This window comes from Leptonychotes weddellii, chromosome 5 (genome assembly GCF_054177405.1).
Source record: "Leptonychotes weddellii isolate Sample4059 chromosome 5, ASM5417740v2, whole genome shotgun sequence".
Taxonomy (NCBI): Eukaryota; Metazoa; Chordata; class Mammalia; order Carnivora; family Phocidae; genus Leptonychotes; species Leptonychotes weddellii.
The window spans coordinates 46,648,054-46,674,693 of NC_138373.1; the positions used below are offsets into that span (position 1 = coordinate 46,648,054).

The 26,640-nt window shown below is 41.6% G+C and overlaps 1 protein-coding gene and 1 pseudogene across 1 annotated transcript in view; one reads left to right on the forward strand and one right to left on the reverse strand.

The window, feature by feature from the left end:
- Window positions 1-26,640, reverse strand: part of CCDC3 (coiled-coil domain containing 3) — a 104,330-nt gene that overhangs the window by 9,726 nt on the left and 67,964 nt on the right. The window lies entirely within an intron of this gene.
- Window positions 4,522-5,529, forward strand: LOC102743773 (peptidyl-prolyl cis-trans isomerase D pseudogene; annotated as a pseudogene).

Consider the following 26,640-nt stretch of genomic DNA (forward strand, 5'->3'; position numbering starts at 1 on the left):
AAAAAAAAAAAACCATATGCCAACAAGTTAGACAACCTGGAAGAAATAGATAAATTCCTAGAAACAAACTACCAAAACTGCAACAGGAAGAAATAGAAAGTTTGAAAAGACCAATAACTAGCGAAGAAATTCAATCAGTAATCAACTTCCAGGGGTGCCTGGGTGGCTCAGTCGTTAAGTGTCTGCCTTCAGCTTGGGTCATGATCCCAGGGTCCTGGGATTGAGCCCCACATCGGGCTCCCTGCTCAGCGGGAAGCCTGCTTCTCCCTCTCTTACTCCCCCTGCCTGTGTTCCCTCTCTTGCTGTGTCTCTGTCAAATAAATAAATAAAATCTTAAAAACAAAAACAAAACAAAAAAACTTCCAAACAAAAGTCCAGGACCAGATGGCTTCAAAGGCGAATCCTACCAAACATTTATTTTTTTTTTTTAAAGATTTTACTTATTTATTCATGAGAGACAGAGAGAGAGAGAGAGAGAGAAGCAGAGGGAGAAGCAGGCTCCCAAGGAGCAGGGAGCCCGATGCGGGACTCAATCCCAGGACCCTGGGATTATGACCTGAGCCGAAGGCAGACGCTTAACCGTCTGAGCCACCCAGGCGCCCGCCTACCAAACATTTAAAGAAGACTTAATACCTATCCTTCTCAAACTATTCCTAAAAATAGAAAAGGAGAGGAAACTTCCAAATTCATTCTATGAGGCCAGCATTACCCTGATACCAAAACCAGATAAAGACACCACTCAAAAGGAGAAGTATAGACCACTATCTCTGATGAACATAAATGCAAAAATCCTCAACAAGGGCACCAGGGTGGCTCAGTCAGGTAAGTGTCCAACTCTTGGTTTCAGGTTAGGTCACGTTTTCAGGGTCAGGAGATTGAGCCCTGTGTCCATGTTCAGCAGAGTCTGCTTGAGACTCTTTCTCCCTCTGCCCCTACCCCTCACCTCAAATAAATAAATATATTTTTAAAAATTCTCAACAAAATATTAGCAAACCAAATGCATACCTTAAAAAAATCATTCACCACGATCAAGTGGGATTCATTCCTGGGTTGCAAGCGTGGTTCAATATTTGCAAATCAATGTGATACATCAGTAAGAGAAAGGATAAGAACCATATGATCATTTCAATAGATGTGGAAAAACATCTGGCACAGTACAACATCCATTCATGGTAAAAACCCTCAACAACAAAGTAGGTTTAGAGGGAACGTACCTCAAGATTATAAAGGCCCTATATGAACAACCCACAGCTAATACCATCCTCAATGGGGAAAAAGTGACCTACCCTAAGGTTAGGAACAAGACAGGAATGTCCACTCTCACTACTTTTATTCAACATAGTATTGGAAGTCCTAGCCACAGCAATCAGACAACAAAAAGGAGTAAGAAGCGTCCAAATCAGCAAAGTAGTAAAGCTTTAACTATTTGCAGATGACATGATACTATATATAGAAAACCCAAGACGTCACCAAAAAACTGCTAGAACTGAAGTCACATGATACAAAATCAATGTACAGAAATCTGTTGCATTTCTCTACACCAATAATGAAGCAGCAGAAAGAGAAATCAAGCAATCATGCCATTTTCAAGCATACCAAAAACACCAGGACACCTAGGAATAAACCTAACCAAACCTATACTCTGAAAACTATAAAATACTGATGAAAGAAATTGAAGATGTCACAAAGAAATGGAAAGACATTCTGTGCTCATGGACCGGAAGAACAAATATTATTAAAACGTCTATGCTACCCAAAGCAATCTACACATTTAATGCAATCCCTATTGAAATGCCAACATTTTTCACAGAGCTGGAACAAACAATCCTAAAATGTGTGTGGAACCACAAAAGTTTCCCTGAATAGCCAAAGCAACCTTGAAAAAGAAAAGCAAAGCTGGAGAGGTCACAATTCCAGACTTCCAGTTCTGTTACAAAATTGTAGTAATCAAAACAGTTTGACACGGGCACAAAACTGGCACAAAAACATAGGTCAATGGAACAGAATAGAGACTCCAGAAGTGGACCCTCAACATTATGGTCAACTAATCTTTGATGAAGCAGGAAAGAAGATCCAATGGGAAAAAGACTGTCTCTTCAACCAATGGTGCTGGGAAAACTAGACAACCACATGCAAAAGAATGAACTGGACCAGTTTCTTACACCATACTAAAAAATAAATTCAAAATGGATTAAAGATCTAAATGCAAGGCTGAAACCATAACAATCCTAGAAGAGAGCACAGGCAGTAACTTCTCTGATATTGGCCATAGCAACTTTTTTCTAGATAGGTCTCCTGAGGCAAGGGAAACAAAAGCAAAAATAAACTACTGGTACTACATCAAAATAAGAAGCTTCTGCACAACAAAGGAAACAACAAAACTAAAAGGTAACCAATGGAATGGGAGAAGATATTTGCAAATGGCATATCTGATAAAGGGTTAGTATCCAAAATATATAAAGAACTGATAAAAATCTAACACCTCAAAAACAAATAATCCAGTTAAAAAATGGGCAGGAGACATGGTTAGACATTTATCCAAAGATGACATCCAGATGGCTAATAGATACATGAAAAACTGCTCAACATCACTCATCATCAGGGAAATACAAATCAAAACTATGATATCACCCCACAGCTGTCAGAATGGCTAAAGTCAACAACACAGGAAACAGCAGGTGTTGGCAAGGATGTGGAGAAAAAGGAACCCTCTTGCACTGTTGGTGGGAATGCAAACTGGTGTAGCTACTTTGGAAAAAGTATGAAAGTTCCCCAAAATGTTAAAAATAGAACTACCTTATGATCCAGCAATCACACTATTCATACCCAAAGCATACAAGAACACTAATTCAAGGGGATACATGTACCCCTATGTTTATAGCAGCATTATTTATAGTAGCCAGAGATATGGAAACAGCCCAAGTGTCCATCAACTGATGAATGGATAAAGATGTGAGATAGATACATATATATTTATACATGTATATATAAATATATATATTATATATATAATATGTATAATTTAATATTATTCAGCCATGAAAATGAATGAAATCTTACCATTTGCAACAACATGGATGGCGCTAGAAAGTATTATGCTAAGTGAAATAAATCAATCAGAGAAGGACAAATACCATATGATTTTACTGATGTGCAATTTAAGAAAAAAAACAAGCAAAGGGAAGAAAAAGATTCAAACTAATAAGCAAACTCTTAACTATAAAGAACAAACTGATGGTTACCAGAAGGGAGGTGGGGGGGAGGGGCAGGAAATGTGTTAAACAGGTGATGTGGATTAAGGAGTGTACTTGTGAGAAGCACCTGGTGATGTATGCGATTGTTTAAGCACTCTATGTACACCTGAAACTAACAAAACACTGTATGTTAATTGGAATTAAAATAAAAGCTCAAGAGAATATTAAAAATGGATAGGTTAAAGAGACCTCTGTGACCTCATCAAGCATAATAACATTCCCATTCTAGGAGTACCAGGAGGAGAAGAGTGAGACAAAGGAGCAGAAAACCTTCTTTAGAAATAATAGCTACCATCTTCCCTAATCTGGAGAAGGAAACAGAAATCCAGATCCAGGAAACAGACCACCCCTAATAAGATGAATTCGGTGAGGTCCACACCAAGACACATAATAATTCAAATGACTAAGATTAAATGTAAAGACAGAAACTTAAAAGCAATAAAAGAAAAATAGTTATATACAAGGGAAACTCCCTGAAGCTATCACGTGATTTATCAGCAGAAACTTTTCAGGCCAGAAGACAGTGGCACAACATATTCAAAGTGCTGAAAGCAAAATACCTACAGCAAAGAATACCCTACCTGACAAGTTTATTTAATTGGGGAAGAAAAGGCCATAACTAGAAGAAATTTACAAAAGGAAAAAATTTCACAGGAAAAAGCAAACACATAGAAAAAATAATAATTACTTATAAAGGCAGTATGGAGATGAACTAGGATATTTTCTCTACAAAAATTATTCAAGAGATACACAAAGTAAAAAGATGTAAAGTGTGACATATACATAAAATGTAGAGGTGGCAGTAAAAATTGGGTGCTTTTAGAATGGGTTCAAACTTAAGTGACCAGCAACTTAACATAGACTGCTATGCACATAAGATGTTATATATGAACCAGAGGGTAACCACAAACCAAAAACCTGTAACAGATACAAAAAATAAATAAAGAGAAAGGAAATACAGGAGCCACCCATAACTGTAAAGGAAACCATCAACCCACAAAGTAGGAGAGCAAAAGAGAAAGAAACAGATTTACAAAACAACCAGAAAACAATGAACAAAATGACAATCAGTATATATTTATCAATAATTATTTTAAATATAAATGGACTCAAGACATATGTGACCAAATGGATTTAAAAAACAAGACCCATCTATATGCTGCCTATGTGAAACCTCACCTCACACCTAAAGATACATACAGACTGAAAGTAAAGGGATGAAAAAAGAGCTGCGTGTCGTCCACAAGGTTCTCTGTTCACTCCCAAGCACATCTACAATTCAAAATGTCACACCCATCCCCCCAAACTAAGCCCTCCAACCCCAGTAACCCCAGAGTCTTCTTTGATGTGGACATTGGAGGGGAGCGAGTTGGCTGAATTGTCTCACAATTGTTTGCAGATATTGTACCCAAAACTGCAGAAAATTTTCATGCATTCTGTACAGGAGAAAAAGGCATTGGACCCACCACTGGGAAACCTCTCCATTTCCAAGGATGCCCTTTCCATCAAATTATTAAGAAATTTATGATTCAGGGTGGAGACTTCTCAAATCAAAATGGGACAGGTGGAGAAAGTATTTATGGTAAAAAAAATTTGAAGATGAAAATTTCTATTATCAGCATGATCAGGAAGTTTTATTGAGCACGGCAAATGCAGGCTGCAATACAAATGGTTCTCAGATCTTTATCACAACCATGCTGACTTGTCACATGGATGGGAAACGTGGTGTTTGGCCAAGTAATTAAAGGAATGGGTGTGGCAAGAATACTGGAAAATGTAGAAGTGAAAGGTGAAAAACCTGCAAAAGTAAATAAAATTTTATTAACAACAGAAGCCATAAAAAATATTGGAAATACTTTTTTTTCAGATCTCAGAACTGGGAGATGGCCATTAAAAAATACACAAAAGTTTTAAGATATGTGGAAGGTTCAAAGGTTGTTGTTATCAAGCCAGCAGATAGATTGAAGCTACAACCTATAGCTTTAAGCTGCATGCTGAATATTGGTTCTTATAAACTGAACATGTCAAATTGGCACAAAGCAATCAACAGTTGTTTGGAGGCTCTTGAAATAGACCCATCCAATACCAAAGCATTGTACCATAGAGCTCAACGATGGCAAGGATTAAAAGAATATGATCAAACATTGGCTGATCTTAAGAAAGCTCAGGAGAGATAGCACCGAAAGATAAAGCTATCCAGGCAGAACTGCTGAAAGTCAAACAAAAGATAAAGGCACAAAAAGAGAAGGCAACATATGCAAAAATGTTTGCCTAATAAGAAATTCAGGTTTCCTTAAATATGCATTGATTCTTGTATAAGAATATTTACAGGTCTTTGTCTGTTATATATGCTCTCTGATGTGTTTCCTTTGATACTTTAGTTTCCTACTGTTTACAGTTTAGAAATAGTGAGAAGAGTTCACTCAATAAAACAATGTTACAAAATACAGTGAAATTTATTTTTTAAATGGCTATCTGCATTCATCACAAAGAATAATGGTGTCCAACCTGTTTCTAAACTCCTAAAGATACATCTTGTTGAATAAACAGATTAAAGCTTAAAAAAAATATAAAGGGATAAAAAAAAAACTATTTCATGTAAATGGAAGCAAAAAGAAAAAAACAGGTAACAATATTTATATCAGAGAAAAATTGACTTTAGAACAAAGACTGAAAGGAGACAGAAAAGGTCATTACATAATGATAAAGGGATCAGTCCAATAAGAAGATATAACCATTGTAAATATCTAAGGACCCAACATAGGAGCACCTAAATATATAAAGTAAATACTAACAGACATGAAGGGAGAAATTAACAATAATACAATAGGACACTTTAACATCCAACTTAACATCAGTGGATAGATCATCCAGACAGAATATCAGTAAGGAATCAGTGGCTTTGAATGACACATTAGACCAGATGGACTTAACAGATATATACAGAATGTTCCACCCCCAAACAGCAGAAACACATTCTTTCAAGTGCCGATGGCAGATTCTCCAGGATAGATTACATGTTAGTGCCACAAAACAAGTCTCAGTAAAACTTAAGATTGAAATCATAGCAAACATTTTTTCTGACCACAATGGGATGAAACTAGAAATCAATTATATAGGAAAGAAAAACTGGAAGAAACAAACACATGGAGACTAAACATGTTACTAAACAATCAGTGGGTCAATAAAGAAATTAAAGGTTAAATCAAGAAATTCCTGGAGACAAAATGGAAACCAATGGCCCAAAACCTCTGGGATGCAACAAAAGCAGTTCTAAGAAAGAAGTTTATAATGATACAGGCTTACCTCAAGAAACAAGAAAAATCTTTAAAAAAAAATCTGACCTTACACCTAAAGTAACTAGGAAAAAAAAAAAAAAAAAGAACAGAGCCAAAGTTAGAAAGAAGAAAATAACAACAATTAGAGTAGAAATAAATGAAAGAGACAAAAAAAAAAAAAAAAACACAAAAAACCAACAACTGGGGCACCTGGGTGGCTCAGTTGGTTAAGCGTCTGCCTTCTGCTCAGGTCATGATCCTGGAGTCTCAGGATCAGGATTGAGCCCCGCATCAGGCTCCCTGCTCAGCGGGGAGTCTGCTTCTCCCTCTGCCCCTCACCCTGCTTGTGCTCTCTCTCTCTCTCAAATAATATCTTTAAAACAATGACAACACTATAAACTATCAATGAGATTAAGACCTGGTTCTGTGCAAAGATAAATTTGATAAACCTTTAGCCAGACCAATCAAGAAAAAAAAGAATGGACTCAATCAAAAATGAAACAGTAGTTAAAATTGGTATCATAAAATACAAAAGATTTAAGAGATTAGTATAAAAATTATATGCCAACAAACTGGACAACCTAGGATAAATGGATAAATTCTTAGAAACATAAAATCTTCTGAGATTGAATCAGGAAGAAACAGAAAATCTGAACAGACTAATTACTAATAACAGAATTCAATGGATAATCAAAAAGTTCCAGACCAGATGGCTTCACATGTGAATTCTATCAACATTTAAAGGATAGTTAATACCTATCTTCCTCCAACTGTTCCAAAAAGTGTAAGAAATAGAAAAGCTGTCCACAAGTCAAGCATTCCACAAGACCAGCATTACCCTGATACAATCCATAAGGCCAGCATTACCGATACCAAAAGAAGACAAAGACACTCCAAAAAAAAACCACGCACACACACATACACATAATAATTAGACCAATATCCCTGATGAACGTAGATGCAAAAATCCTCAACAAAATATTAGCAAACCACATTCAACAATATATTAAAAGGTTCATTCACTATAATCAAGTGAGATTTATTCCAGGGATATAAGGATGGTTCAATAAATCCAAATCAACCAATGTGATAGATCACATTAACAAAATGCAGGATAAAAACCATATGATCATTTCAATACATGCAGAAAAAGCACTGGACAAAATTCACTATCTCATCATAATAAAAACCCTTAAGAAAATAGGTAGAGAAAAAACATACCTCAACACAATAAAGGCTATATATGACAAACACACAGCTAACATCAAACTGAATGGTGAAAGCTAAGAGGTTTTTCCCTAAGATCACAAATAAGACAAGGATGTCCACTCTTAACATAGTAATGGAACTTTAATTCAACATAGTACAGGAAATTCTAACTATTACAGTCAGACAAGAAAAACAAAAGATATCCAAATTGGTAAGGAAGAAGTGTTTATTTCTGTTTGCAGAGGACATGATACTATAAATAGAAAACCTTAAAATTCCACCAAAAAATGATTAGATCTTATAAATCCATAAAGTTGCAGGATACAAAATCAATACATGAAATCTGTTGTGTTCTGGTACACTAATAATGAAATAGCAGAAAGGGAAACAAAGAAAACAATCCCATTTTCAACTGCATCAAAGAAAATAAAATACCTAGAAATAAATTTAACCAATTAGGTGGGAGGATGCTTTATTCCGAAAACTATGACACTGATAAAAGAAATCAAAAGTGACACAAATACATATACTATACTCATGGACTGGAAGAATATTATTGAAATGCCCATACTATCCAGAGTAATCTGTAGGCTCAATGCAATCCCTATCAAAATACAAATAGTGTTGGGGCGCCTGGGTGGCTCAGTCAGTTAGGCATCCAACTCTTGATTTCTGCTCAGGTCATGATCTCAGGGTGTTGGGATTGAGCCCCGAGTCAGGATCTGCATTCACCACAGAGTGTGCTTGAGACTCTCTCTTCCTCTCCCTTTGCCACCCCTCTCAAATAAATAAATAAATCTTTAAAAAAATACAAGTAGTGGTTTTCACAGAACTAGAACCAAAAAAATCCTAAAATTTGTATGGAACCAGAGAAGACCCCAACTAGGCAAAGCAATCTTGAGAAAAAACAAACCTGGAGGTTTCATAATACCAGATTTCAGGAAATACTACAAAGCTATAGTAATCAAAACAGTATGGTACTGGCACAAAAATAGATCAATAGAACAGAATTGAGAGCCCAGAAATAAATTAATTGACCATATATGTATAGGTTTATGACAAAAGAAACAAGAATATACAACTGGGGAAAAACAATCTCTTTATTTAATGGTGCTAGGAAAACTGGACAGCTATATGCGTAAGAAAATCTCTAAATGAATTACAGACCTAAATATGAGACCTGAAAAACTCCAAAAAAAAAAAAAAACTGCATAGGCAGTAATCTCTTGGACCTTGGCAATTATTTTCTTGAATCTGTCTTCTCAGCCAAGGGAAATAAAAGCAGAAACAAACAATTGTGATTATAACAAACTAAAAAGCTTTTGCACAGCAAAGGAAACCATGAACAAGATAAAAAGGCGATCTACCAGATGGATGAAAATGTTTGCAAATGATGTTATCTGATGAGGGGTTAATATCCAAAATATATCAAGAACTTATTCAACTCAACACCAAAAAAAAAAAAAATCCAACTTAAAAATGGGTAGAGGATTTGAATAAATATAGAGAACTGGTGGTTGCCAAAGGGGAGGTGGTGGAGGATGGGCAAAATTGGTGGAGGATTAAGTGGTACAAACTTCCAATTATAAGTCACAGGGATTAAAAGTACAGCATAGGAAATATAGTCAATAATACTGTAATACACCTATCATGTTATTTCATAATATATATAATCGTTGAAACACTATGTTGTATGCGTGAAATATTATACATCAACTATACTTCAATTAAAACTTTTATAAATTTAAAAAAAGCAAAGCCAACCTATGAAATAGGAGAAAATATTTGGAAATTATTTATCCAATAAGGGGTTAATAACCAAAATATATAAAGAACTCCTACAACTCAATAGCAAAAAGGCACTTTTATTAAAAAATGGACAGAGGATCTGAATAGACATTTTTCCAAAGAAGATGGCCAACAGGCACATGAAAAGGTGCTTAACATCACTATTCATCAGGGAAATGCAAATCAAAACCACAAGGAGATATCCCCTCACACCTGTTAGAATGGTTATTTTCCAAAAGACAAAAGATAACAACTGTTGGTGACGATGTGGAGAGAAGGGAACCCTTGTGCACTTATGGTGGGAATATAAATTGGTACAGCCACCATGGAAAACAGTACAGAGGTTACTCAAAAAATTAAAAATAGAACTACTATATGACCCAGCAATTCCCCTTCTGTGTATATATTGATAAGAAATAAAAACAGTCTTAAAGAGGTATCTTCATTCACATGTTTATTGCACCATTAGTCAAAATAGTCAACATATGAAAACTACCTAAGTGTCCATCAAAGGATGAATGGATAAAGAAGATGTGGTACACATACACAATGGATTATTATTCTCGCTGTGAGAAAGGAAATCCAGCAATCTGTGACAATATGGATGGACCTTGAAGGCACTATGCTAAGTAAAATAAATCAGAGAAAAACAAATCCTGTATGATATAACTTATATATGGAATATAAAAAAGCTAAATTGAGAAACAGAATAGAATAGTGGTTACCAGGGGCTGAGAGGTTGGGGAAATGGGGAGGTGTTGTCAAAAGTTACAAGCTTCCAGTTATTAGATAATAAGTTATAGAAATCTAATGTAAAGATGGTAATTTTAGTTAATGATACTGTATTATATACTTGAAAGTTGCTAAGAGGGTAGATCTTATTTTTTTTTTTTTTAAGATTTTACTTATTTATTTGACACAGACAGAGTGACAGCGAGAGAGAGACAGAGAGCAAGCACAAGCAGAGGGAATGGCAGGCAGGGGAGAAGCAGACTCCCCGCTGAGCAAGGAGCCTGATGTGGGGCTCGATCCCAGGACCCTGGGATCATGACCTGAGCCGAATGCAGCTGCTTAACCGACTGAGCCACCCAGGTGCCCCAAGAGGGTAGATCTTAAATGATCTCACTGCAAAAGAGAAGGGGTTATTACTAACGCTCAGGTGGTAATCATTTTGCAACATAAAGGTGTCAAATCAACATACTGTACACCTTAAACTTATATAATGTTTGATGCCAGTTATATCTCAGTAAAGCTGGAGGGGGGAGAAAATTGAAAGCAATCTAAAAATGCCCATCAAGAAAAGATAGTTCAGTAAGTTACAGTAAATCCATACAACAGAAACCTCTGCCATCTAAAAGAAAAAGGCAGCTGTATATGATTGGTACTATAGCAATATCAAGGTTATATTATTATAAAATCAAGGCCCAGGGGCACCTGGGTGGCTCAGTTGGTTAAGCGACTGCCTTCGGCTCAGGTCATGATCCTGGAGTCCCAGGACTGAGTCCCATGTCGGGCTCCCTGCCCTCAGGGAGTCTGCTTCTCCCTCTGACCCTCCCCCTACTCATGTTCTCTCTCTCATTCTCTCTCTCTCAAATAAATAAATAAAATCTTTAAAAAAAAAAAAATCAAGGCCCAGAACAGTGTGGATCTTGTGATACAAGAGTATAAAAATATGGTATCCATATCTGTCTATACTGAAGTATACATATACTGTGTCTGGAAGAAGACAGAAGAAACTCTTAAGGATGGCTGTGTCCAGGGAGCAAGAAGACAGGGGTGAGGAGGAGATTTTCACTGTGTATTCTTTCGTACTTCCAGAATTTTGTACTTTATGTTAGTATTCCCTTTATTGTTAAAAAAAAAAAAAAATCTTACCTCCAAATCACTCTTCTCCCACCTATTCTACATGTCACCATTAAGACTTATGCCACCCAAGTAAGGCTTGAGCTGCAGTTTACTTCTACTTCAAAATCTCCGTCGAGCCCCCCCAAATACACTGCAGTATAGGGCAGTGGTGAACTGGCCAGCCTCTGAGGCCAGGCTGCTCTGGTGGAAGTTCTGCCTCTTCTACTGATGAGTGGTGTGATCTTGAGCAAGCTTCTTAAACGCAAGGTGCTGGGATCTGTGCTATCCCAGCCAGACCCTGCTGACCCTACAGCCCTCCACTGAGTCTCTCCAGAAATTGCCCCTGCCTTCAGAGAGCCACCACACCTGAGGTCGCACCTCCTTCCCGGGCACCCACATACCATGACTGGGTGACACAAGGGAATGAAGGGCAGGACCCTTGGAACATGGAACCTGGAACATGTCTGAAGGGAACTCAGCTTTAGAGCTCCCCACTGGGCAGGATTTGGCCTTTGCTAGACTGCACCGCAGTCCAGCTTCTGCTGCCCAATCCTGCTCTTCCCTCTCCCTCCCACCCCTTCTCCAGAAGCAACCTAAAAAAAACTTCTCTTAAAAACAAACAAACAACAACAACAACAAACAAACAAACAAAAACTTCTTGCATACTACTCTCAGCTCAGAGTCTGCTTGCCAGGGAACCCGGCCCGCCATACTTCGTTTCCTCACGTGTACAGTGGGATAGTGGCAGTACCCGGCTTAGGGCTGTTTCAAGGATTTAATGAGTTTTACTTGTAAAGTGCTTAGAACCATACCCCCATGCTATGGTTTGAATGTTTGTATCCCCTCCAAAATTCCTATACTGAAATCCTAATGCCCAATGTGATAGTACTGGGAGGCGGGGCCTTTGGGGGCGATTAGGTCTTGGCAGCAGAACCCTCACGAATGGGAGTGATATCCTTATAAAAGTGGCCTGAGAACTCCCTCGCCCCTCCTGCCATGTGAGGCTATGACTAGAAATCTGTGACCCAAAAGAGGCTCCTCACCCAACCGGGCTGGTACCTTGATCTCAGACTTCCAGCCTCCAGAACCAAGAGAGATACATTTCTGTTGCTTATTCACCACCCAGTCTGTGGAATTTTGTTATGGCATTTCCAACAGACTAAGAACCCCTGGTACGGAGTAGATGCTTACTAGATGTTAGCCATTATTTTGAGATCAAGTTCAATCTCTTTAAATCCTTAACCTTTACGATTGGACTCAGCCTACATCTCCCATCTTACTTTTCATTCTTCTGTTCACACACTTTATGCCTAAAGCAACCTGGCTCCTGGTTGTCTTGCTTTTGTCTCATCTCTGCCATGTTCCTCCTTCCTCCTGGAGGGCTGGGCTCGCCCAGCCGTGGCTGGCAATCCTATAACCATTCTCCAGACCATCTCCATGCTACTTTGCACAGAGCCTCCAACCATACATAACGTCTGCATAGCACTCTCTAGGTATCCACACAGCACATGCCAAGTATCACACGGCCCTGGCAGGATACTTAACTGCCCTGTCACATGACGAACTCAAGGCCTGCTTCACCTTTGCCTTTGTAGCCTCGTCATGCTGGTCATTTTAGGCAGACACTGAAAAATCTGAATCCAGTTCAGCATTCCCGAAATAGCTGTCATTTAATAAAAGTCTTTGGCCCCCTGGAGCTGCCAGTTAGCAAGGGGAAGACCACACATTCAGCACTGCCCTCTTCTGGCCAAAATGAGCCCCTTGAAGACAAAAGAAGGTGGGCACAGGTGATGATGTCAGAGGACTTATTATTTATACAGACCAGACAGTTATCTGTATAACTTACTGAGGGTTTCCTATGGCCACATACTAGGCTAAGCACTTTATATCCACGCTCTCTTTAAATCATGTTCTTTCTATAAGGTATGGCAGATTCTTCAACCAAGAATAGGATCAAAGAGTCCAAGCAAATTCTATTAAAACAAGAGCACTGGGTTTTAACATGTTTGTTCAAATTCTAGGAGGACAGAATCCAATATTGTGTTGGAACATCACATCAAAGAGAAGGTTAAGTTCTATTTTATGACATTCTTCAAAAGCGGCATTTTAAAACAATAAATAAAAGCAGACATAGTGGGATGGAACAAGATCTGTCCTCTTGGTAGAACTTCAGTGATTACCGCTAAGACATCAATATTCTGCAAGAGGCCAGGTGTTCCTTACTCTAGAGAGTTAGAGCAAGAGGAAGACCACATTGACGATGGCCTGAAGAAACCAAGATAGAACAAGGGGTCACTTGTGTGACAGGGGTAGTTAAGATGGGATGGACAAGATGACTGAAGTTCCTTAGTGAATATGTCAATCTTGATCCCCGCAGCCTCTCCTTGATCTGGATAGGGTTTGAGTTGGAGCAGAAAGACAAAGGAGGACTCTTGGTAACTTGTCCAATGTCACCAATCCAAGCTGTGACCCAGGACCCCCTCCCAGGCTGAAGGTCTTTCTGTCTGTGGAAACTGGGCTATGGCTGCAAGTAGAGACTAGACTCCCCACCCTGAGAATAGAGGCTAATCCTATAAAATAAGGAAGCCGCCTGAATCCTGCCCATCACCTCTTAAGGAAGCAAGAATTTCTACACAAGAGCTATGTTTTCAAAAACATGTGTTTCTTTAAGAAACTGTCCTTTCTCTGGGATGCTTTCCAAATGAAATTAATTTCTTTATAAATATGCTTTTATTTTTTTTTAAAGATTTTATTTATTTATTTGATAGAGAGAGACAGCCAGAGAGGGAACACAAGCAGGCAGAGTGGGAGAGGGAGAAGCAGGCTTCCCGCTGAGCAGGGAGCCCGATGTGGGGCTCGATCCCAGGACCCTGGGATCATGACCTGAGCAGAAGGCAGACGCTTAACAACTGAGCCACCCAGGTGCCCCTATAAATATGCTTTTAAAAATATATAAAAAGATATATCATTTGCTCACTTAGCTTTGTGGTAGTTTTTGGTTAGCTGAGGAGGGGAAAGAACAAGTCAAGCTGAATTAGGTATTGCCACATTTTCTTTGAAGAACCACCAAAGAGAAACAAATGAGTCTATCAGGTGACCCCAAAACAATGGACTCCTAATCACCAGTGCTGATTGGCTGAGAATGGAGAAAGCCCTTGCCCAGCAGAGGTCTGAGCACCCCCAGCATTAGCCTATGGCAGGGATGTCTTTCTCTGGAAAACTCTACGTGGCCAATGGGGTGCCTGCTCCAGGGTGGATGAGCAGACTGTTGTAGGGGGGGGGCCTATGCTCTTATTTTCAGTGAGACCAAAGGTTGGCTAAGATATCTCTTCTTCATCATTTCAAAATAACACCTTTTGAACTATAAAAGCAACACTTGTTTATTATAGAAAAACTTTTTAAAACTATGGGACCAAAAAAAGACAAAAATCATCTGTCGTTCTATTGTACAGAGATAGCCACTGTTAACATTTTAATATATTTCTTCCTAGGATTGTTTCTGTGGGTATAGATAAATATTTAAACAGAGTTGGGATCATGCCACGTTAGACTTAGATCAAGCCACTGGGATCATACCATCAGTTCTAATTATTTCCCTTTGGCATTTTATCATAACTAGTTTCAGGACATTCATTTGCACACTGCTGTTGAGCATTTCAATGGGAGCTGGGGGAGAGTGAGTCAGGTGGTTGCGCCTAGCTACCATGAACTGCAAGACTGCTCACTAGTTGCTAATTCTCCTCTACCCTTAGGGCCACAGGCTGACAGGGAAGGATGCCAAAATGGGCCTCTCTGCATCTGTAAGGCTGAGTGATCTTAGTGTGGTCTTTTGGGTGGTCACCTATCTCCAATGACAGGACAAACCCGGGGAGTTTCTCACCTGTGCTTCTACCTAAAATCTTCCTATGTGTTCTCTGCTTTCCCTAGGAATATCAGGTGCTATGGGGAAGTTTCACAAGACTATGAAGATTAAGGAACTGTATCTATGTTACCATCTAGATTAACCACATAGAATCACCATAGAGAATCCATATACCATCAAGTCACTTCTAAATGATTTTTAAATTTATTTCTAAACAGTTTCAGCTTCTGTATGTGTGCTCGTTCCAACAAGAAGCATTTATTATACCATGCCTGGCAATATACGGTGTAAAGTTTTCCTGAATTATTCTGCGATATACCAATAAACTCTGTACGTAACTAAACAAAAAGACAGTGCATTAAAAATTACTATTTGATGGCAGCAGACATACCAAATACTCAGAGGATTCTTGCCTTCCACAGCTGCTTTCAATTTAAATAACCACCTATAAAGACAAGACAAAGTGTACTTTCTGAAATGTTAAAAATGAGGAAAGGCCAGTCCAAAAGAAACAACACAGACCGACAGCTTGCCTTTTTAACACTTTGTTCCTGTTTTGGGGATTCAGAAAAGAGAATGAGAAAAAGAAGGAGACAATTAAAATCTCAACCAGGGGTCAGCAAACTACGGGCCGGTGGACCAAATCAGGCCCCCTGCCTACTTTTGCGAATAAAGTTTTATTGGAACACAGCCACGTTCATTTGTTTACATATTGTCTGCAGCTACTTCTGTGCCACAGTAGCAGAGCTGAGTCGTTGCAACACAGCCTGTATGGTGCAAAAAGCCTAAGATATTTATTATCTGGCCCTTTGCAGGAAAAGTTCCCCAGCCTTAATCTCCAGAGGGGCCCTGGGCAAATGGAGATGCAAAGAAAACAGCTGAATTAGGTATTGCCACATTTTCTTTGGGTTTGGAGGGGAAACAGCCAGCAACCGAAGAATGAAGGGAGAGCCAAGGGACAGGAAAAACACCCGGTACCCGAATCCCACCCCCCCCACCCCCCAAGATCCTCACTGCTCATACTCACCCTTCTCACACTACTTTCAGATCACTGATTTGTGATTACTACTCTGGGCTTTCAACAATCCCTGTCAAGGATCCTTTTCACTCCATCTACTGGACTGCCGCCAATTTCAAACCTCCAGGCAGAAATGAACAGAAGAGCTCTTTGCAGAATGATTAGCTAACTCTTTCCAAAATGCTTCCCTGGCGACCCTGGAAAGATAAGCTCTCTAGAACCTACCAATGTGCACTGATCAGGAATGTTCACTATCGGTATGGAGATCCGGGGATCAGATGGTCATGCAATTTGTCAGTTCTGGAAGTTTACATTGCGCTGTGTTTTCTGACCTAGTCAAGGGCAGAAGGAGGGATTCTTTCATTCTCTGGGTGATTCAGGAACCCTTGGGGGGCAGGGCATGCGGGTGAGCCTCAGCCCAAGTTCTCCAAGATCTCTTTGCCCTTGTCTTTGTTTCATCACTGTTTTAAACCCCTGAGAGACAGATGTGTGAGGAAGTGGGCAGCAGGGCCAAGTCCATGCAGAATGGTTTCCTGAATGATTCAGCACCAAAAGGCTGGATGATACCCAGGGCTACTGAAAAAAAAAAAAACCTCCCAAGCCACGGAAATGACAACATGGCAGTTCTTCTGAGGACTCTCTGGAGAAACAACCTGAGATTCCTATGACTGTATTTGACTTGGCGTCTGGTTCTTTGCTCCACCCAAAGTCCAAAGAGTCGTCTCCCGTGCCAGGAGCCCAACAGATGGGAAAGCCAATGCCCCCGACAGGCTGGAAGATGAGGAAGTGAGGATACGCAAGTGGGGTGTGGGGCAAGGCAGGGGTCAGGAGAGGGAGCTGGAGCAGGATCAGGCAGGCGCCCCTCCACCTGCCTCTCCCTACTCCCCCCTCCCCTCCCACCACTCTGCCCAGGCAAGCAGAAGGTGGCTAGTATCCTGGGTAGGAATGTGAGGATATGAATGCCTCCACCATAGACTTACTTTGAAGATGAAATCAGGTAATATGTATAACACATTTGACATAGCACCTAGCATAAAGTGAACAATAAATAGAGCTTTTACTAGTATTATTCACCTATACTTGAGCTTTCCTCATCAAACTACCGCTCCTCCTTGGCCCGACTGGGCTCCCTTCCATAGCTATGCCTTTGCACATGTAGTTCCTTCTGCATGGAAAATCTCCACCAACCCACTCCTCACACTTTTATCCTACTGATAGAATTCTTCTGCTTCTCCAAGTCTCAGTTCAAGAGTCACCTCCTTGGTGAAGCCTTCCCTGATTCCTCCAGGCGGAGCCCTGTCACCATTCCTTGATTCCATTGTCAAGTTTATCCCATTGTGCCCTCTGGGCAAGTCCAACTTTCTCGTCAGACCATGAGCCCCTCAAGTACAATGGTTCTAGCTTCTCATCTTTGTATCCAGCACCCCAGCACACAGCAAGCACTTAATAAAGGAAGGGAAGGATGCAGATTGAAATAGAATCAAGTTCAATGACTTAAAAGGGTGAAACAGAGAAGCAGAAGCTACCTTTTGAAAGTGGGTGCTGAGTTCACCTCGATCCTTCCTAAGTCCTGATTCTTAAGAAGAAAGTCGGTTTTGACTACCTGTTCTGGGATGATCAGGAACTGGCTTTAGGGATTGCTGAAATCTGTGCATTTCACTTTTCTGATACTCTCCCCATCCACCCAGTTGGCTGGGTTATTTTCTATATCCCCATACCAAATGCCACAAAAGTTGAAGAACAGGAAGGAGAAAAGACTGGGAGTTTTAAGGAGTGACGCTGAGTTCCAGGACACCCAGGTTAATGCAGGAGATGGGATACCATTTCAGAAGCTGGCTCCAGAGAACAGCCATGGCTGGGTGGGGACCGGAGGGGCACAGGGTCTTAGAGAGCCAGGGCTTAAGGCCCCCACTGACCCTAATTAAAACCAGGAACATCTGTGCTACCTTGTGTCACTAGCTGCCATTATGAAAGGGTAACTTTATAGGTTCAGTTCAGTTACAGAGAAGTAAAGTTCTAGCTTGAGATAAACTCACTACAAACGGTTGCCCCAAGTAAGGTTTACAAAGGGCTTCTCAACTCATGAGATGCTCGCATGGGGACAAAGGGATTTTTTTTTTTATTTTGGCCAGATAGAGTTCAGAAATGCTGCATATGTCGTCTCTCTCTTTGATGTAATACTCACTAACCTATCAGCCATGCACACGGGTCCTGCATTAAATAAGCCTCCTGTAACTCTGTTTTACCCCAAATCTCAGCTGACTATGGCAGAGCCCGCCAACAGGCAGCAAGAACAGACTACTGGGGTGTGGATACTTTGATCCTCTTGGTCAGGAAGGCTCCCGGAACTGCCGGCCGGTCCCCCGCAGCATTTCCACCAGGGAACTGTTGTTCAATGTCAACTACAAAATCCTTTGCTATGATTGAAAATGGCATGAGTCTAGGAGTTTAGTAACTTTTAAAATTAATTTTGAAGACATTTTTATTACCACTCATTCCTAAGATGAATGACTTTCCTCATTAAATTCCCACTGGTCTTTCTCTAAATATTACTTAATTGTATGCAAGTGGACCTCACCGATGGAAACCGAACTTGTCCCGTTCTGTGACATTTCAATCTGGTTGCTAAGCTTCTTGTGGTGAATCTGTATCCCTCCAGAGAGTTTGGCAAGTATCATTTTCCATTTTCTAGGACATAAAGAAGACTGGAGAGCGCTAGACCATGCAGTACAGACTCCAACACCCAATGCTTTTCTAGACCTACTAAGGGGAGGAAAAAGTGACCTCACAGATCTCGGGGTAAGAAGACTGCTAGCAGCTCTTGGCGAATGCCACACACTTTCCAAGGTGCAGTGGAGACAAGACTCCCAGGTAAAGTAGGTCCATTACAGACTTGCTGATGCCAGGATTCCCTTGGGAGGGGTGGGTGCTCTTCGTGGTCACTGGAATCTCAGGTTTTTGTAAATATCTGACCATTTGCCTTCTGATGTGTATGTGCTCAGCCTCCATGGTATCTCAGATTCTGGGAGAGGAAAGGAAAGGGTCTGATAATGCAACCTCCTCCCCCAAACCCAGCAGATGACAGATATGCTGCCATTGGGGGTGGGGAGCAAGTTCATTCCTGCCTCAACCCTGGGGGTGCTGACTCTCACTGAGTGAGGTGCATTGAGCCACTTAATCTCCAGGCCTTGGGTCACTGTTGTTGCCCAAGGGAACAGTAAGTCATTAACCAAGTCAAAGCTTCCACCTTGCTCTGTGAGCCTCTGAACTTGATCCAGGGTGATCTAAAGACAGTCCCCTCTGATCTCAGTGCATGCCCTTGAGGATGCTCAGAGTGAGAAGGCTGGGCCACGGCCCCAGCAGCCTACTGAGGAGGGGAACCCAGAACCAGCCTGCTCCACCCCTGCTCTTTCCCCAGCTGCACCATTGGCCTGACTCCCCTCTGATCAGATGCTCATTTCACTGAGGTCTTTCAAGGTCTTGGGTTCTGAGTACTTGGGGTTCAGTCTCCAAGCTCTTCCCTTGAGAAGGGCAGCTAAGGACCAGGCTCTACTTTTCCTCCCAATGGCTAGTGTGTTTTCCTGGCACCATCACCAGCTGAAAACCCCAAAGAGTTCCTGCCACCCGCCCTACTGGGGAATATGATGGAGATTTACGAGCTCTGAATGTGCTCCTGTTTACTTCTCAGCGACCGAGGACTTGTCCACACGGCCACATCCAAGGCCTGACTCAGCCTAAAATCTGTCTGGGAGAGTTTAATCAAACCCAGAAACAGATTTTTCTGCTACTGAATCAAGACAGGTGGCCCTGGAGCCATCTCTTCTTTGAGTAGAAAGAGCTGGGTGTGGGATTTGGTGGGACCTGGCTTCAAACCTGGTTCTGCCATTTACTAGCTATGTAGAGGTTTTCCTTCTTTTGTCAAGTAGAGGTACTGATGATATTGGTCAGGATATGCATAGACGTAGTTAGTAAGCCTTAAAGTCTGTCGACTCTCATCCCTACATATTGCCAGGCTCAGTCAATCAGCTCATGTCCCAGAATCAATTCACAGTTAATATTAGGTAAAAATATTATTGGAAAACCTTTAAAGAACAGATGACAAATGGATACTAAAGCATAGTGATGGGTTTTGGCCAACTTTCAAGGGCTGTCCTTTCTGATGCGGTATCTGGCACAAGTCCTTGTGAGCTTGGAAGTTTCAACAACAGGCTAAATTTACATGTGAATGGCATGACAGTACAGAGTTCCACCCAGTGGACAGTTACAGCCAGACTCTGTGACAAATGAAAAATGGATATTAGCTTCAAGGAGAAATTTTAAATATGCCTTCGTGAGAATTCTATTATATAAACAAGCTACGTTATTCCTAGCCACCTCCTTCAACAATTTGTTGTTCCATCTTTCTAGAATGCGGTTCCGTGACTCTGCGTGGCAAGCTTGTCTGCAGCATTCTGTTTCCTGTGTCACCTCCTCAGATGTCTTCCCTTACGACCCTGTGACCTCCCTGAATGCCTACCTCAGCACCCTGCCTGTGCCCCGAACAGCACTATCAAGTCCACTCATCAGTGGTTAAAGGTTTCTTTCTTCCACGACACCAGAAAACAAGGACTTGGTCTCCCATTTTTACGGCTATAGCACTGGTGCCTAATACAGAGCCTGGCACACAGTAAGTACCCAAAAGAGTAACTGTTGACTGACATAACAAGTTATAAAACTCTTACATGCTAATTCATTTAAAAATTGTAAACTACTGGGCGCCTGGGTGGCTCAGTTGGTTAAGCGACTGCCTTCGGCTCAGGTCATGATCCTGGAGTCCCTGGATCGAGTCCCGCATCGGGCTCCCTGCTCGGCAGGGGGTCTGCTTCTCCCTCTGACCCTCCCCCCTCTCATGTGCGCTCTCTCTCTCATTCTCTGTCAAATAAATAAATAAAATCTTAAAAAAAAATTGTAAACTACTGAAAAACAGAAAAAAATTAAAAGTTACCCTCAAAGACAACTTTTTCATTGGCATGATTTTTTTTAACCTGGTCATAAACTTGCTGTATTTTATTTTGCTTGTAAAACTTACATTAAAAAAATTATAATCTAAGAATGTCATTATTCTATTCCATTAACTTTTTAAATAATTTTAATTTCAGAGTGCACACACGCACGTGCGCGTCCACACACACACACACACACACACGTCTGCTTCCCTGCAAACAAGGGAGGGGCAGAGGGAGAGAGAGACAATCTTAAGAGGCTCCATGCCCAGCACAGAGCCCGATGAAGGACTGATCTCATGACCCTGACTGAGATCATGACCTGAGCCGAAATCAAGAGTCAGATGCTTGGGGTGCCTGGGTGGCTCAGTTGGTTAAGCATCTGCCTTTGGCTTAGGTCACGATCCCAGGGTCCTGGGATCAAGTCCCACATCGGGCTCCCTGCTCAGCAGGGAGCCTGCTTTTCCCTCTCCCTCTGCCTCTTCTATGGCTTGTGCTCTCTCTGGCTCACTCTCTCGCTCAAATAAATAAAATCTTTAAAAAAGAGTTAGATGCTTTACCAACTGAGCCACTCAGGTGCTCCTCCGTTAACTATTTTTTTTTTAAAGATTTTATTTATTTATTCATGAGAGACAGAGACAGAGAGAGAGAGAGAGAAGCAGGCTCCCAAGGAGCAGGGAGCCCGATGCGGGACTCGATCCCAGGACCCTGGGATCATGACCTGAGCCGAAGGCAGACGCTTAACCATCTGAGCCACCCAGGTGCCCCTCCGTTAACTATTTTTAATAAGGTTATTCTTTAATTTACTCATCCATACTCCTTTTACTGGGTATACATGCTATCTAAATGCTGTACTATTTTAAATAATGTTAAAGAGAATAACACCACATTTTTCTTTATTGGGATTATTTCTTTTGAGTTGATGTTTGGAAACGAAATATTAGATTTGAAGTAAATAGACATTTCTAAGAATTTTGCTTTATGTTACCAAATTGTTTTCTAAAAACATTGTGCTTGTTTAAGGTTTAATTCTTCACATGTATTTCCTGAATTTACCTAGAATTTATGTGGGTATATGTGATATGACTATATAAATTTTGGGGCCAAATTTTTTAAATCCAGACGGATGCTCAAAAAACCTTAAAATGGACCTATGCATCTCTATACATATTTTGAATAGATCAAACACTATAGACTAATATTTAATTATCACATAACTTTAAAAATTAGTTCCAAGTTTACCCATTCTGACTGGTGTGAGATGCTATGTCGGTAGGGAGGTGGGGTAACTGAGTGATGGGCATTAAGGAGGGCATGTGATGGAATGAGCACTGGGTGTTATATGCAACTGATGAATCACTAAACTCTACCTCTGAAGCTAATACACTACATGTTAATTAACTGAATTTAAATTTTAAAAAATTAAAAATTAAAATTAGTTTCAAGTATATTCTTTTCTGATCCATCTCCCTGCCCATTATTTTTCTTTAAGTATACTCTTGATTCTATCTCTGTCTTGTTCCTATGGAGGTAATAAAGCCAGGAAATTTTGTGTTTCATACTGGATTTAACCTATCAAAGTTGCATTATCACCTCTTCTCATGCCCTAGCTAGAAAAATATGCACAGTTGTTCCTAATGACACAAACAAGGATGGTCACTGCAGAATTCTTTGTAAGACTGAAAAATTGGGAACTTTCATGCCCATCAATTTATAAAGGAACAGCTAACTAAACTATAGCCCATCTACCCTATGAAATACTACAGGAAATTAAAACATGAAAGGGGATGGAGCTCCAACATATATTATCAAGTTATCAAAAAACCATCAAGTTTTAGAACCATTCATGTTGTAAGATACCATTTATCGGGGAGGGGAAGCCCACAAAATTTTATTTTTAAGGTCCATATATTTGTATATAAAGTCCTGCTCAGAGATCTAGAAGGATCTTTACCATTAGCGTGGTTGCCTCTGAGAGGGGCTTGGGTCTGAGTGTATAAAGGAGGCTGTGCTTTTATTTGTAACACTTTTTTTACACAGATAATGTATTCAAACTGTTTCACACGGGCAATTAGAACTTATTAAATAGGGGCGCCTGGGTGGCTCTGTCGGTGAAGCGTCTGCCTTCGGCTCAGGTCACGGTCCTTGGGTGCTGGGATCGAGCCCTGCATCGGGCTCCCTGCTCAGCAGAGAGCCTGCTTCTCCCTCTCCTCCCTGCTCATGCTGTCTCTCGCTATCTCTGTCTCTCTCTCTCAAATAAATAAAATCTTAAAAAAAAAAAGGAATTATTAAACACTTAGAGGTCATACTCTGAAGGGATTATCAGCTCTTGGGTTGCAGTCTCTCACACACACCTTGATGCCATAGCACCATGCAGGTCCTTCTGTGGGTGCTCAGCACAAACTTAGCTCCAGCGAGCACCCAGGGCATGAACACTCTGCAGAGCAGGTGGACATTCAGCCCCCCAGGGAGATGCGCTATGACACAGTCCTCACCCTGAAGGAATCACAAAGACTCTGCCAGTTTAGGTAAGAAAACCATGCTCAGGAAAGAAAAGGGCTTGCCCATGGACTGGCAGTGACTCAGAGCCCAGCACAAGTGGCATCTAGGCTTACCAACTGATGGGTCATGAACAGTTGCTAAGCATGCTAACTGTCCCAGCCCATCAATGACTGGTCAGAGCTGGTTAATGGCTCTTGGAGGGTGTCCCCGGGGATGGGGGTAGCTACTTATCCAAAGCACTAAGATCCCCAGACTTGGGTCTTCATCTTCACTATATTCCGGTGTTAGACAAAGAATGACAATAACTGCCATTTACTGAGCGTCTACTATTTGTCAGGCACCCTACTGGGGGTCTGGGATACATTCTCTTACTAACTACTGACATCCAACCCCTACCCGCAGGTTGCACTCTTTCCCCCGTTTTAGAGATTGTAAAAACGATACTCAGGGAGCTGAAGTAACTTGCCTAGGGCCCCATGGGATGGGATGGATCTTGAACTTGAAATCAGACCATCTGTCTTAAAAGCCATGCTCTGGAGCTCTCCAATAGACTACTGAGGTTTTCAAAGAAGGAGATTTATTTGCAAACCTGAAGCTCAAGTGGAGTTTCCAGGGGGCTTAGCTTTCCCGTCTCGGTTTTCCCCGACCCCCAACCCTCCACAGCGCACACAAGGGCACACTCTTCTTGCACAATCCCCACCTCCCAGCTGCTCCCCCGAAAACAGAAACTACGTAGGATACTCGCCTGGGAGACAGTGGTTCTAATTACCAAAAAATAAAACTTGAAACCACCATTCCAGAGGACCGCATTCTCCTCCTCTTCCATAATCCCACTTGTGAGTAGTCTGGATATTCAATTTAAAACGAATTAGGACGGCAACCTGAGTGAGGAAGGACGTCAGCCCCAGCTTTAAAAAACGCAGTTAAGGGAACACGGAAATACACTCCTGAGAAAGGTGACCTCTTGTCTCATCAACTTTATACATCCTCTGTGGCCAGAACCGCCCCTGTGCCTTGATGTGGTCTGCTGTGAGGGCAGCCCAGAGCAGGCAGCAGCCCCCCATGCACCCCAACACCGCCACTCTCTGAACGGGGAGCCAGGAAGCCCCACCCGCTGACAGACTTCACCGCCCAGAGGAAAAGTCAGGACTTACTTTTTTTAATGATTTTTTTTTTCTATTGTGGTAAAACACAGAGAACGTAAAATGTACCCTTCGTACGTATGCTGTTCGTGGGCATTCAGAACATTCACACTGCTCCGCAGCTGCCGTACTGTCCATCCCCAGGCCGTAACTTCGGACTCCCTAAGTGTTTCCACCACCCCCCCAAACTGCTCTCATTTGGTCCACTTCTCCAGATGGTTCTCTGGTTTTCACAGAGGCTCTGTGTTTGTGAGTGAAGCCTGCAGTACGACCAGTCCACACTGCACAAGCTCCTGCATGGCCCCCGCTCTGCCAGCAGAGCCAGCTAGGACCCCTCTCCCCGCTGCCCAGAGGGCTCAGGGGCTGCCACCTGTGCCTCCTCTTGGCCAGGCCCCACACCCACCCTGTCCCTCCCCTCTCCCTCCTCCTCCTCCTCCTCCCAGGTTACTATCCGGCACCTCCTTGAGCAGCTGCGTGGTCCTGGGCAGTTGACTGAACCTTGTGGAGCCTATTCACCTCTGCCCAAAATGAGGCCACTGTATCTAGCTCGGGGGGAGGGCTAGGCACCCGGGCAGCGTGTCAGACACTGATGTCCTGCCCCGTCTGTCCAAGGGCCCCGACCTGCTGCTCCCACTCTGGTCAATTACTTTCCTCCCCGTTCTCATCTTCCTCCTTCCCTGCTCTTCTTCCCCTGACCAACCCCCCCTCACTCCCCTTTGGAGGGAGCCCCCCATGCTCAAGTTATCCCAGGAGGTGTAGAAAGTAAGAGTCTCTCAGTTATCTGAACCCGAATGAGCTTGCCTTTCCCACCTCTTCCCTCTGGTGGATTCTAGTAAAGAAAAAAAAAAATGCCCACTTAGATGTCACAACTCATAGTGCAGAATGTGCCAAAAGAGCCAATTCCCCAAAAGCCAATTTACAGCCTAGAAGGGGAGCTTTCAGGGCTCTGGAAAATACACTCATGTCCTGATTCTTGCCAAATCGTTGATATTCAGACTTATGACATCCTTTCTTTGCCTCCTCCCTTTGTGAGACAAGAAAGACAATCCCTTGACAGGTTTGAAGAATAAATCATTTATTTTTAAAAGTCAACAGGGGGAAGGAGATGATCCGGAGTCTTTGAAAGCCTCAGAACACAGGAAAGAAAACGAGTAGACAAAAGCAGGTTGGAAAGGCCTTCTGTAGACGTCCCATGGGCCCACTGTCTGTAACTTTAATCTTCTAGAAGGGAAAGTAATCTCTGGATGATGTTCCCCTGCTTGGAGAACAGATGCTGGTCACTGGCATTATGTCATTTCTCTGCTCAGAAACCTTCAAAGGCAATGAGAGCTATCAGGAGAGGGTCCTCACTTAGCTTCCTGATTTAAAATTCCTCTTTCACAAGCACTAATTTACAGGCACACTGAACTATTCTCACTGTTCCTTAAACATGGCCCAAAGATCGCTCCTGAGTCTATTCCTGATGCTTCTTCCACCCAGCATGTGTCTCCACCACCATCAGCTTAGCCAGCACCCTCGCCACAGCCAGTCTCGGATGCTACCTTCAGTCTTTCCTGGATCCCTCCACAGCACGCAATCCACCTGCTTTGCACTCCATGGCACTTGAAGCCTCTCTCTTTGCATCTGTCTTGCAGAGGCAACAGTGAAAACCAATTATGTTCTATTATGTTATAAAATACATAGGTCTACTTCGGGATATACATCATAGTCACATACACCTCGCCCTCACCTCTACACTCAATGATCAGCTCTTTAAAAGC